General features: G+C 35.1%; 1 long non-coding RNA gene across 1 annotated transcript; it reads left to right on the forward strand.

Annotated features, from left to right (window-relative positions):
• The first annotated feature begins 587 nt into the window (after positions 1-587).
• On the forward strand, positions 588-3086 carry LOC133533128 (uncharacterized). The gene is made up of 2 exons (XR_009801809.1): positions 588-922; positions 1615-3086. It is a non-coding gene; the product is annotated as an uncharacterized LOC133533128 (long non-coding RNA).
• Positions 3087-12688: the final 9602 nt, after the last annotated feature.

A 12688-nucleotide genomic window follows, 5' to 3' on the forward strand; every position in this document is an offset into this window, starting at 1 on the left:
AGCGCAAACAGCATCCTGAGAATGATAGCAGAGAGGTGGGATTCGGATATTCTCCGCCGTTATACCGAACTCCATATCATACGACGATAGATATTTGTATGAAACCTGTAATATAAGATAGTTTACTAATGTAGTTTTATAAGTGTCTTGTAACTAACAATCTATGGATCGGAGGAATCTGAAAATAAATAATTTTTATTTTTATTTATTTATTTATTTTAAATCAGTCGGCTCAAAAATATATTAGACCTATTGCAGATTTAGGTAATATATGATCATCTTGTCGACCTTGCAACTGAATGCCTAAAAAATGAAATCTATGGCCGTTTGCTCAAGGTCTTGTGTGTAATTCCAAAGGCTCTCGTAATCATCAGAAACCAGTATGAGTTAATAGGGGCATAAAAAAAAATTGTAGTTCTTATAATTAATTTTTCTACTCGTAGACTGTATAATGGTTGAATTAAGATTTCGTATACCAAACTGTAATTGCGTACTTTTCACGTATGGGCTCCCACTCAATTATAAGGTTAATTTAGATACGCTGTAGTCAACTGTAAACAAAATTAAAAAAACCGGCCAAGTGCGAGTCGGACTCGCCCATGAAGGGTTCCGTACCATTTATGACGTATTAAAAAAACTACTTACTAGATCTGGTTCAAACCAATTTTCGTTGGAAGTTTGCATGGTAATGTACATCATATATTTTTTTTAGATTTTTCATTCCGTTATTTTAGAAGTTACAGGGGGGGGGACACACTTTTTTTCACTTTGGAAGTGTCTCTCGCGCAAACTATTCAGTTTAGAAAAAAATGATATTAGAAACCTAAATATCATTTTTGAAGACCTATCCTTAGATACCCCACACGTATGGGTTTGATGAAAAAAAATTTTTTTTTTAATTTTTATGACGTATTAAAAAAGGGTAAGTAAAAGAACGTATACAAACCTATAATATATCACTCTGAATGTATAAATTCAATTTGTATAATTTTGATCGGAATAACATTCAATTGCAATAACATGCAATATGTATAACAACGAATTCTATAATTGTAAATTGTATAATAAATACTACATATATCATTGTTTACGATAACATTAGAAAGGTATAACGTTGAAATAATATAACATACAAAACAAATATCATACATTAACCTAACCTAACCTAACCCACTTTTCTGTTAACAGTTTCTTTTTCTGAAGCCTCAGAGTTCTAACCTAACCTGCTACCTATTCTGGAAACAATTTATTTATCTAGGGGGTCACAGTTCTAACCTAACCTAACCCACTTTTAGCAGTTTTTTTTCTAGTAGTGTGTTCTATGAGGTTTGAAATTCTAGGTCATCCTACTAATTTTACTACTTAATTATATAAGATGACATTTATATTTTAATATGTATATATTATGACAGTTATATGAAATGAGCTTAACTTATATGTATATTATACCAAACAGCCATATGTATGTCGTATGTTATATTATTTTTATGTTATACTGATTGAAAGTATACGTTTACTTTATTATACATAAGATTAGTATACATTTTTAACGTTTGTAAACTGAAATTATTCCAAAAGTGCGTATATATTATAGGACGCACCCATTAAAAAAAGACTACTTACTAGATCTCGTTCGAACCAATTTTCGGTGGAAGTTTGCATGGCAATGTATATCATATATTTTTTTTAGATTTTTCATTCTGTTATTTAAGAAGTTACGGGGGGGGGGGGGGGGACACACTTTTTACCACTTTGGAAGTGTCTCTCGCGCAAACTATTCAGTTTAGAAAAAAATGATATTAGAAACCTCAATATCATTTTTAAAGACCTATCCATAGATACCCCACTCGTATGGGTTTGATGAAAAAAAATTTTTTGAGTTTCAGTTCTAAGTATGGGCAACCCCTAAAATTTATTGTTTTTTTTCTATTTTTGTGTAAACATCATAATGCGGTTCATAGAATACATCTACTTACCAAGTTTGAACAGTATAGCTTTTATAGTTTCGGAAAAAAGTGGCTGTGACAGAATCGGACAGACAGACGGACATGACGAATCTATAAGGGTTCCGTTTTTTGCCATTTGGCTACGGAACCCTAAAAACCGGCCAAGAGCATGTCGGGCCATGCTCAGAGTAGGGTTCCGTAGTTACTCTTCCGTCACAATAAGCTAAACTGGAGCTTAAAGTATGGTAGATTGTTAACCAAGGGATGAACTGTGTGTGTACGTCTTTTTACTATGAAGGGGAAACTTTTTGCGATAACTCAAAAACAGCTAAACTGATCATGTCCGCTATAGTTTTCATTTAATGTCTTTTTTAAGCTCTACTTCCACGATTTTTTTCATATTTTTTGGACCTATGGTTCAAAAGTTAGAGGGGGGGAACACATTTTTTTTTCTTTCGGAGCAATTATATCCGAATATATTCACTTTATCAAGAAATTTTTGTTGAAGACCCCTATTAGTTTTGAAAGACCTTTCCAACGATGTCCCACACTGTAGGGTTGAAGCACAAAGAAATGTTCACCCCCACTTTACGTGTAGGGGAGGTACCCTAAAAAAAATCGATTTTATTGTACGACTTTGTCGGCTTTATTGATTTATATATCCATGCCAAATTTCAGCTTTCTAGCACTAACGACCACGGAGCAAAGCCTCGGACAGACAGACAGACGGACATGGCGAAAATATAAGGGTTCCTAGTTGACTACAGAACCCTAAAAAGAAGATATCCTCGCTTAATCAGTCGGCAAAAAAATATATTTAGACCTATTGCAGATTTAGGTAATATATGATCATCTTGTCGACCTTGCAACTGAATGCCTAAAAAATGAAATCTATGGCCGTTTGGTCAAGGTCTTGTGTGTAATTCCAAAGGCTCTCGTAATCATCATAAACCAGTATGAGTTAATAGGGGCATAAAACAAAATTGTAGTTCTTATAATTAATTTTTCAACTCGTCGACTGTATAATGGTTGAATTAAGATTTCGTATATCAAACTGTAATTGCGTACTTTTCACGTATGGACTCCACTCAACTATAAGATTCATTTCGACACGCTGTATGTAGTCAACTGTAAACAAAATTTAAAAAAAAACCGGCCAAGAGCATGTCGGGCCATGCTCAGAGTAGGGTTCCGTAGTTACTCCTCCGTCACAATAAGCTAAACTGGAGCTTAAAGTATGGTAGATTGTTAACCAAGGGATGAACTGTGTGTGTACGTCTTTTTACTATGAAGGGGAAACTTTTTGCGATAACTCAAAAACAGCTAAACTGATCATGTCCGCTATAGTTTTCATTTAATGTCTTTCTTAAGCTCTACTTCCACGATTTTTTTCATATTTTTTGGACCTATGGTTCAAAAGTTAGAGGGGGGGGAACACATTTTTTTTTTCTTTCGGAGCAATTATCTCCGAATATATTCACTTTATCAAGAAATTTTTGTTGAAGACCCCTATTAGTTTTGAAATACCTTCACCTTTCACGTATGGGCTCCCACTCAATTATAAGATTCATTTCGATACGCTGTAGTCAACTGTAAACAAAATTAAAAAATCACGTGCCGCCGCGCTTACATAGAAGAGACTAAACGGGCGCGGAGCGCGGGGAGCGGGGCGGGAGCCGCGCGTTTATGTCTACATGAAAATCTACTGAGCTGCTTATCAATTTTCATTAATTATTTAGGTTTTATAGTAAAAAAAAGTATTGTAGTGATATAATCAAGCTTTTCTTTCTCGTGCCTTACTTAGGCAACTCAGCAATTTTCATTGCCTAAAAATGCTTGACTCAAAAGCTCTCCATGATATCACGATTGTATGAAATACTATTTTACATGTTTTAATCAAGGGTAAATACTATAAAAAAATCACTCGGAAACTAGACTATACTTACTTGCATAGTGTTGTATTACACTACACTACATGAAGAGGGGTCATTTCATTTAGAAACCTTCAAATTTTGGAAACCAGGACAATATGCGTGAAAACCCCGGATTTTAGAGTCCAGAACCCGGACATGTCAACAGGTTGTGCGTGTCGCGGGCGGCCTAACACTTTAAATTTTTAAACCCGGACTACAAATGAAGCCCCCCCCCTGGACGCTCCCCGGATGTCCTTTAAACTAGGACAAATCCGGGGAAACCCGGACGGATGGCAACCCTAGTTGTAAGTACTATTTTTTTTATAGATTTGGAGTTTTTTTTTAAAGTTAGAGTCACGAGCTCTTTTAAACCTATTAATATACCTTGAGTTTCCTGTAACACGAGCAAATAATTAAACCATATATTGTACTCCTATAACGATGTAACTTGTGACAAACAATTTTTAAAAATTATGAAATCATTAGATTTTATCTTTTTCATACAAATTTAATATTATTTTCAATGTAAGCTGACATCAGTGTATTTAACGTTGCTTATCACGCAAAATTCGCAATACATTGCGTCTTAGAATTAACTTCAATGTAAACATAAACCTAAACATAAGTTTTTAAAGTTGATGAACAAATATTGGTCAGTTTGAGGAGTACAGATTACAAACTAAAATTTTACTACAAATTAGGTTTCGCAAAGCTCGCTTAAAACTTGTTGCTTGTGAGTCACACCACATTTATGGCACCAACAACTCCCGATGACATCCGTATACTTATAGATTCGTTGAAAAATACACATAGTACAGGAATCGATGGACTAACAACCAAGATCATTAAAAGAGTAAATCACACTATCTCTAAACCTTTGAGTTTCCTAATAAATTTATCCATCGAAAAAGGTGTATTTCCGGACAGGTTGAAAACATCTATCATTAAACCGCTCTTTAAGAAAGGTGATAAACTAGATATTAATAATTATCGACCTATAGCGTTATTACCAATATTTTCAAAAGTATTTGAAAAAGTTATTTATAATAATATTAATTCGTACTTTGAAAAGAAGGACTTATTTGCCAAAGAGCAGAAGGGGTTTCGAAAAACCAAATCAATAAACATGGCTATATATGAATTACTACAGATAATCATGGAAAAAGTAGACAAAATAATACCGGTATGCGCAGTATACATGGATATGACGAAGGCTTTTGACTTCGTCGACCATGAATTATTGTTAAATAAGCTATACAGATATGGTATACGAGGTAATGCCCACGATTTGATCAAATCTTATTTAAGAAATCGGAAACAAATTACTCAAGTGAATAGAATATGTTTAAACACATTACAAGTAACACAAAATAAAAATCTAAACTTGCAGAAACTCAATAGTGAACTACAACAGATAACAAAATGTCATTCAAATTGTACTTTCATCGAATTAGATAATAAGAACCAAAATATAAGAGCGCAAGCTTGCCTAAAGGAATTCTGTAAAAAAATAAATTATGACATAGACTGTAAGGACTACAAAAAATACGTGACTACGTCACTTCAAATTATAAAGCGACGTTACGTAACAAAACCAAAATTTTATAATAGTTATTTCTCTATGGATTGGTTAGGTCCGATTGGACGCCCCAGGTACCGCTGGTGTGATGTCGTGGAGGCGGACCTGCGTCGGCTGAATGCCAATTTATGGCAGGAAGCCGCGCTGGATCGGGACAGGTGGCGTTCTCTCGTTTCGGAGGCCAAGATTCTTTTTGGATCGCTGAGCCAAAGCAGTTAGTTAGTTAGTTATTAGTTAGGTACTTACTTATACTGGCTGGTATAACCAACTCGTCGGGTCGCGCTATAATAACACTTCAAGGTTTGCTGTCAACATATATGTGCACAAGTTGACCTATAAAAATCTAAATTTTAAAGCCTATAGATTTTTAGACCATTAATCCTACTTATTTTTTAATGTTTTATGTGTATGGATGTTTGTAAAACCCTACTTAATATTTTTTTGTAATTAAATTATCATTTATTACGATATCTGGGATCATACAACAAACAACATAATACATTACAACAAATTAAATAAATAAATAAGTTAATTAATAAAATTTAACAATATTATGATTACATTAAAATTAGATGTAACAAATTGCCGAAATTATATATCAATGTTAGTACCTACTTATCTTACGTTTAGTGTTAGTATACATTACATATTGCCCAATACATGGAGCGCACTGTAGTGGTTCAGATACGCACAATCCAACCTGCTTGCAAACATGGCTAGGATGCTGTTGGTGCTGGCCCTCATCCTGCTGATCAGCGAGGCGGCGCGTTTGCGCATGATGGAAGAGAAGCTGTCCATGCGCGCCTACGTAATATCCTGTTTCCAATTAGTTTACAGAACGCGAAAGTTTAGCGTTATAGTTATTGCTTGTTAGTTATATATATACAAGGTGCCCGTGAGCATTGCGAGACATTTTAACTAAGCATTCCTGGTAATAATTAGAAACTAAAATGTCATATAAAATTTTCTGGATTAGGCCTAGTTTCAGAGATAATTAAATGTTTTTCGAAATCATTCTTTCGCCATAAGTCGGTACAAAACACATTTTTGATTGCGGTATTGCCACTTTGAGGTCTAGTCTGGACATACCTATTGATTGACATCGAAAAATAAAAAAAAGTATTTGAGAGGCTACCCCAAAATAAAAATAAAACTTTTTAGTTAATTTTAGGTTATGTGTTTATCAATAAAAATTACGTTTTATGTACAGGAGTGTTCAAAAAAAGAGAAAAAAAACCAAAAAAAAAAAATTTACTCGAATTTTACAAAAAGTCAATACATTTTTTGCTTCTGTTGCCATCAGGAATGCACCGTTAAAATCTCTCGCAATGCTCACGGGCACCTTGTATATATATATATATATATATATATATATATATATATATATATATATATATAGGTATATATATTTTTCTCTTGATTTTCACTAATTATTTTTATTATTCTATGGCGACGGACTGACTTTTTCCTAATTTTTCAAATTCTCTATTTATGCTAATGTCTTAATTTCAACTTTGTTATTTTTCAATGCTTAGATTTGACACATTATATTTGCACGCTTGCTTGCAAGCAAAATACACATTGTACCTGAATAGTCCTAACACCTTATGTTACTGTATTTTTGCAAATAAATAAATGATTGATTGATTGATCAGTTGTACTTTTGTGGACATCTGTTAGTGGCTATGTTTTCTGTTCATTATGCTATGTATTACTTTTTGTATTGCAGTTGATGCCCCAAATAAATAAAATAAAAATAAATATTATAAACGCGAAAGTAATTCTGACTGTTAGGTAACTGTTGAAATATCGGTCGCATATATGGTAACGTGTCATTCGGTAATCCTCTGAACGCTACGCCTGTCATGCGCGGGGCGCCATTGTGAACCTTGTCGGAATGCACAAAGGTTCATATTGGGCTGGAGCCGCGCGCGTCAAATGACGTCTCTGGGCGCCCGCTAGCTTGCGCGGTTGCACGGACCGCGTTAGTGGGTTAACGAAAAACAGTGATCGTCAGAATGGCGGGTGGACTTCAGCGAATTTCAACGGAATATTTATGATGATGATGTCCTCCCAGACGCATCCGTCGACGGCGACACCCGGACAAATCAGGTATTCTGTAAATTATGACGTGCATGGGCTCGAACGTGACTTGCGAAACCGAATTTTGTTTTAAACTTCCGGCCGCAAGTCGTGCAGTAAAGCTCGCCATATGAGTCGTAAGTGTACCTCTATGTGTATAAACATATACCTTCTGTATACTTTTAATAATATATAATCCAGTATACCTCTCCCTAAAACGAGATATTTACCAAAAAAGGTTCACCCGCCATTCTGAGGTCAGGATGGCGGGTAGACCTATGAAATCTTGCATTATAAAATAAAATAAAAAATTAAAAAGCCTTTTATTTCCTGCAAACTAAGACTATACATTTTGCCATAGCTAAAAAACACTAAATCTAAATTTATGATTAACACTAACTTTTCTTTTTTTTTTTTAGACTAATAGTATTTAAAGTGCAAGAACCCCTCCGCAGGTGAAGGCCCATTTTGCTCTGTTCTGGGCTATTTGCATCCAGTTTGGACCAGCTATTTTATTTATTTCGTCCGCCCATCTTGTTCGCGGTCTTCCGTTACCGCGTTTCCCACGTGGGCCTTTCCACGATGTCACTCTTAGGGTCCATCGGCCGTCTGTCAGTCGTGCTACATGCCCGGCCCATTTCCATTTTAGCTTTTTGGCATATTTTAGAGCATCTATAGCTTTTGATATGTTAATCTTGCATTATACCGCACTAAAAGTACCTATGCAGTTATATTGTACCTCTGTCAAAGAGAATTAAGAAGACCAAGAGTGCTCACTCCACACAACGGTTTTGTTACCAAAAATACTATTATTTTCGTAGTCTACATCTAGCATAAGTAGCGGAACTCTCAGTACTGATACTCGACAATAGATGTCGCGGCAAACAAAAAGTCTAATGCTCAATGTTTTTCAGCGAATATTATAACCAGAGTAAGCGGTTACTCTGTTCTGTAAACCTTTAATAGAAATCAGTATATCTATTCCTAAGTCAAGCTAGGCTCAAAACAACGTCGCACTGACGCTCACGAAAAATAGTATGAACGTTGCTAATTAGCGCGGACGCGTGCGGCGGAGTTTACCTACAATGGCACCCGCTGCGTGCAACCCGCGCCAGCTAGCGGACGCCCTTTGACGGTCAAAAGGTTATAACTGGAGCATAATAGTCATTCTAAAATGATAAAGAAAAATTAACTAACTAACTAACTATTGTGGCGCAGTGATCCAAAGAGGGTCTTGGCCTTCAAAACGAGAGAATGCCACCTGTCCCGATCCTGTGCCACTTCCTGCCAGTTGTCGGCTTTGAGTTGGCACAGATCCGCCTGTACACTGTCGCTCCAGCGGTATCTGGGCCGACCCACTGGACGGCGACCAGTCGGTCGTCCCAAATAAGCTCTCTTAACACCCCGATCCTCACCCATCCTCAGTAAATGGCCGAACCAGCGAAGTCTGTGGCATTTCGTTTCGCCGATGATATTGGGTTCGGCCACTAACTCCTCGATTTCGGCATTCTTACGGATCCTTAAAGAAAAATTACAACAAAAAATTCAAGTTTTAAGCTAGGAAATAATATAAACAAATTATATTTGAGCGTTTATTAAATTAGCAATACTTATGTTGGCTACATACTTAAATAAGTAGTTTAAGTATAGGGAGCGTGCATGAACTGTAGGCGGCAGCACAGGAGCTGTCAGATTTTTGGCGCGAGGCGTAAATGTGATGTTTATTGTTCCGATGTAGCCCACAAGATGGCAGAACCTACTATGCACAAGAAAACACGTGACGTGTATATGTGCATGTTTATGGTTCCGATTCCGGCCACAAGATGGCAGACCCTCCAACGCGCTCGGTCCATATTGCAATAATATATCATTACTGACGTCTAGACCAAGCTCTCTCTGTATCTTTAGGTATAAAAGTAAACAAAATTTACCCTCAAAAGACTCCTTAAGCCAATTGAGGGTAGATGAAAACATTACATGATCAAATAATCTTATACCTTTAAACGAGCAATTCTTGTATATATATATATATATATATATTTCCGGGATCTCGAAAACGGCTCTAACGATTTCGCTGAAATTTGGTATATGGGGGTTTTTGGGGGTATACAATCGATCTAGATTAGTCTTATGTTTGGGAAAACGCGTGTTTTCGAGTTTTCGTGCGTTTTTCTTTCGACGCAGAATATGGTCGCTAATTTCGTGTCGCCGGCCACTGTCCGTCTGGTCCAGCGGGTTAAGACGCGGACTGCTAAACGAGTGTTACGAGTTCGAATCTCGCCCGGTGACAACTTTTGTTTTTTTTTTTATGTTCAAGTTTATATATAATTTTTTAATTTTTATTGTTTTAGACAAGTTTAATTTAGTAAAAAATGTAGTTAAGATTATCACCTATACACCACCATAATACAATAAATAATAGTTATAACCTCAGATCATAGAAAGTACTAGATGGCTGACGGAGGCGTGGCGCGTGTCGCCGCGACATGGCCACATCGTGGCCATACCGGCCCGCCGTAAGACAGTAGCAAATCAGAAATCAGAAATCAGAAATCAGAAATTTTATTTGCTTAAAACATGGTCAGTACAAAGGTATTATAACAGAGGTATTAAGTTTCACATGTTTTGTCAGTAAAGACATGCAAATATATAAACTTATTCTAAACTATTATTACCAAACCATAATCAATTTATTAATTAACATAGGTACTTAATAGCTACGGGCAATTTCATTTCTCTTCAAGAATTCGTTAACAGAGTAAAAACATTCCTCTAGCAACCATTGTGAAAGTTTCCTTTTCAGTTCCCCTAAGGACAAGTTTTTGAAACTACTCGGAAGAGCATTAAATAATCTGACGGCCATCGGATAGCAACTGTTTTTAAATAATTTTGTTTTTATTTTAGGCAAGTACAAGTTATTTGGGTAACGGGTGTTGAAACTCCACACATCACTCACTTTCTTAAATAGGTTTGGATTTGTCTTTACTAAAACACACAAATTAGCTGTCATTGAACAATGTGCGCGTCAATTTTATTGAAATGCCGAATTATAGCGTTATTTTGTGTCGAAATATGAGTGCATCCAAAAACTATAAGGATCATGGAGTTACATACCACATTTTTTTTCACGTATTAGTCAATAAAACCACACATTTTAACAAATAAATCCAGTGACATATGATTTTTCTGAGTCAGACCATGTTGTCATACAAACGCGTGGCAATTTATCTATGCATCCTACATTGACGCTTTGGCATGGAAAACTATTTGTAGTGTCCATAGCAACGGCGCAATGCATTAAACCGCTAACGATATTCACAGGGGCATTATTGTTTCTTGGTACGACCGCCAACCGCTCCCTTCATTGACGCCGCGAAGTAGAGTGGTGCTCGTGCATATAATTGATCTTTGAGCGTTATCGATAAAAATGTTTGGATATATTATAGTGTGTATGAAAGTAATTATTTTTCAAGTAAAATTTTACAATTATTTTATATGCACCTAATGTTTAATTTAATACTTATTAATTTGGATTAAAAATCGAATAGGTAAGCCAAAAAATAAACTGATTTAATTAAGTACAATTTATTTATAACATTATAGTTTATACCTATAAGTATATTTTATTCAGGTTCTTAGCAACGATTCGAATAACTGCACTAGGTATAATCAAATATGTTCATGATTGCAATTTTTTTCAGTTTCCCGAAAAATTCCAGTATTAAAAAAATGGATAGATGCTACAGGTAGAGGGCCCTAACTGGTTTACGAGCGAGAAAAGTGTTATTTGTTTGGATCATTTTCAAGAAAAATGTTTCCAGTTACACTTCAACTCATTTATATAACGATAGAATATAAATATGTTTAAAAAAATAGTATATTGTTATACTTAGTCGATCCAAAAGTTCTATCAGAAAGATTTTTACTGATAATTATGATTACTCTTTCCTTATTATTCGTACATATGATTTAAAAGCTTATTTAATGGTGCATTATACTTACAATATAATTTACTATAAGTTGCTTTCGCAGTTCTTCATAACTCTATGTAACATGCTGGAATTGCTTTCAATTGGTGACGAAATATGCTATAATAAACTGAAACTATTTTTTTAATGAAGCGCTCACGTCTAACGATAATCCCAAAGTAAACAATTTAAACAAACATTACATCAAATAATGACTAAAATTTAAACCAATTTGATTAGTTAAGCATAAACAAGCTTTCGCATCATGGTACATGTTTTTTTTTTTAAATTAAAAGCTTTGTATTACATTTTATCCGTAAAAACCTTTGTGAGAGAATTTATGGATCAACTAATATATCTTACACGTACCTTAAAATTCTTAGCTCGTAAATAAGGTCAAAAATTTAAAGGAATATAAATTAAGTCTATGGCAATTATTACTTAAAACAAAAATGTCAAAACTCTAAGGTCATGTTACTCATGTTCAGAACATGTAAAATATCGATAGCTCTATCGAATTGTCCTCACTCTAGTGCCGCCGCTCTAGGCTCCTACACCGCGCGGTTTGGCCAATCACAGCGCGTGAGTTGGTTGTCTGGCCACGCCTTTAATGATGTGGTGGGGGACAGTTGGAGACAGCGAGACTCGTTGAAATTATGCTTCGTTATAAATCTCCTTACTTCTTATATCTATGGTTATAACCGAGCTAAGCTCGGTTGCCCAGGTACTGTAGGTTAAAGTCAGGTCGTTCAGTGACAGATCCAGGCGGTTTTGTATTTGGTTGGTTAACCAATAAATGTTATAACTACCCGAAAATGAACAAATTATTTGTTTACTTTTATTTAAATACCTAAAGATACAGTATATATATTGCGATTGGCAGCAAAAGCTAATAACGTTTGACTGTTATGATGTATATTTAGAAACTATAATATACATTAAAAGACATATTTATATATGTTTAAATAAACAAATATTTATTTACATTTATAAATTAGAGATCGTGCAATAAAAATAGGCATTTAATTTTAAGAAATAGGTACATGTCTTATGTTTAAATCATTTTACAGCAAAAAATCCTCAAACATAACTGGTATGACATTGCACCTTTTTGATATTGATACATACATACATACATATAATCACGCCTATTTCCCGAAGGGGTAGGCAGATACCACGGATTTCCACTTGCTACGATCC

The sequence above is a fragment of the Cydia pomonella genome, chromosome 28 (genome assembly GCF_033807575.1).
Source record: "Cydia pomonella isolate Wapato2018A chromosome 28, ilCydPomo1, whole genome shotgun sequence".
NCBI lineage: Eukaryota > Metazoa > Arthropoda > Insecta > Lepidoptera > Tortricidae > Cydia > Cydia pomonella.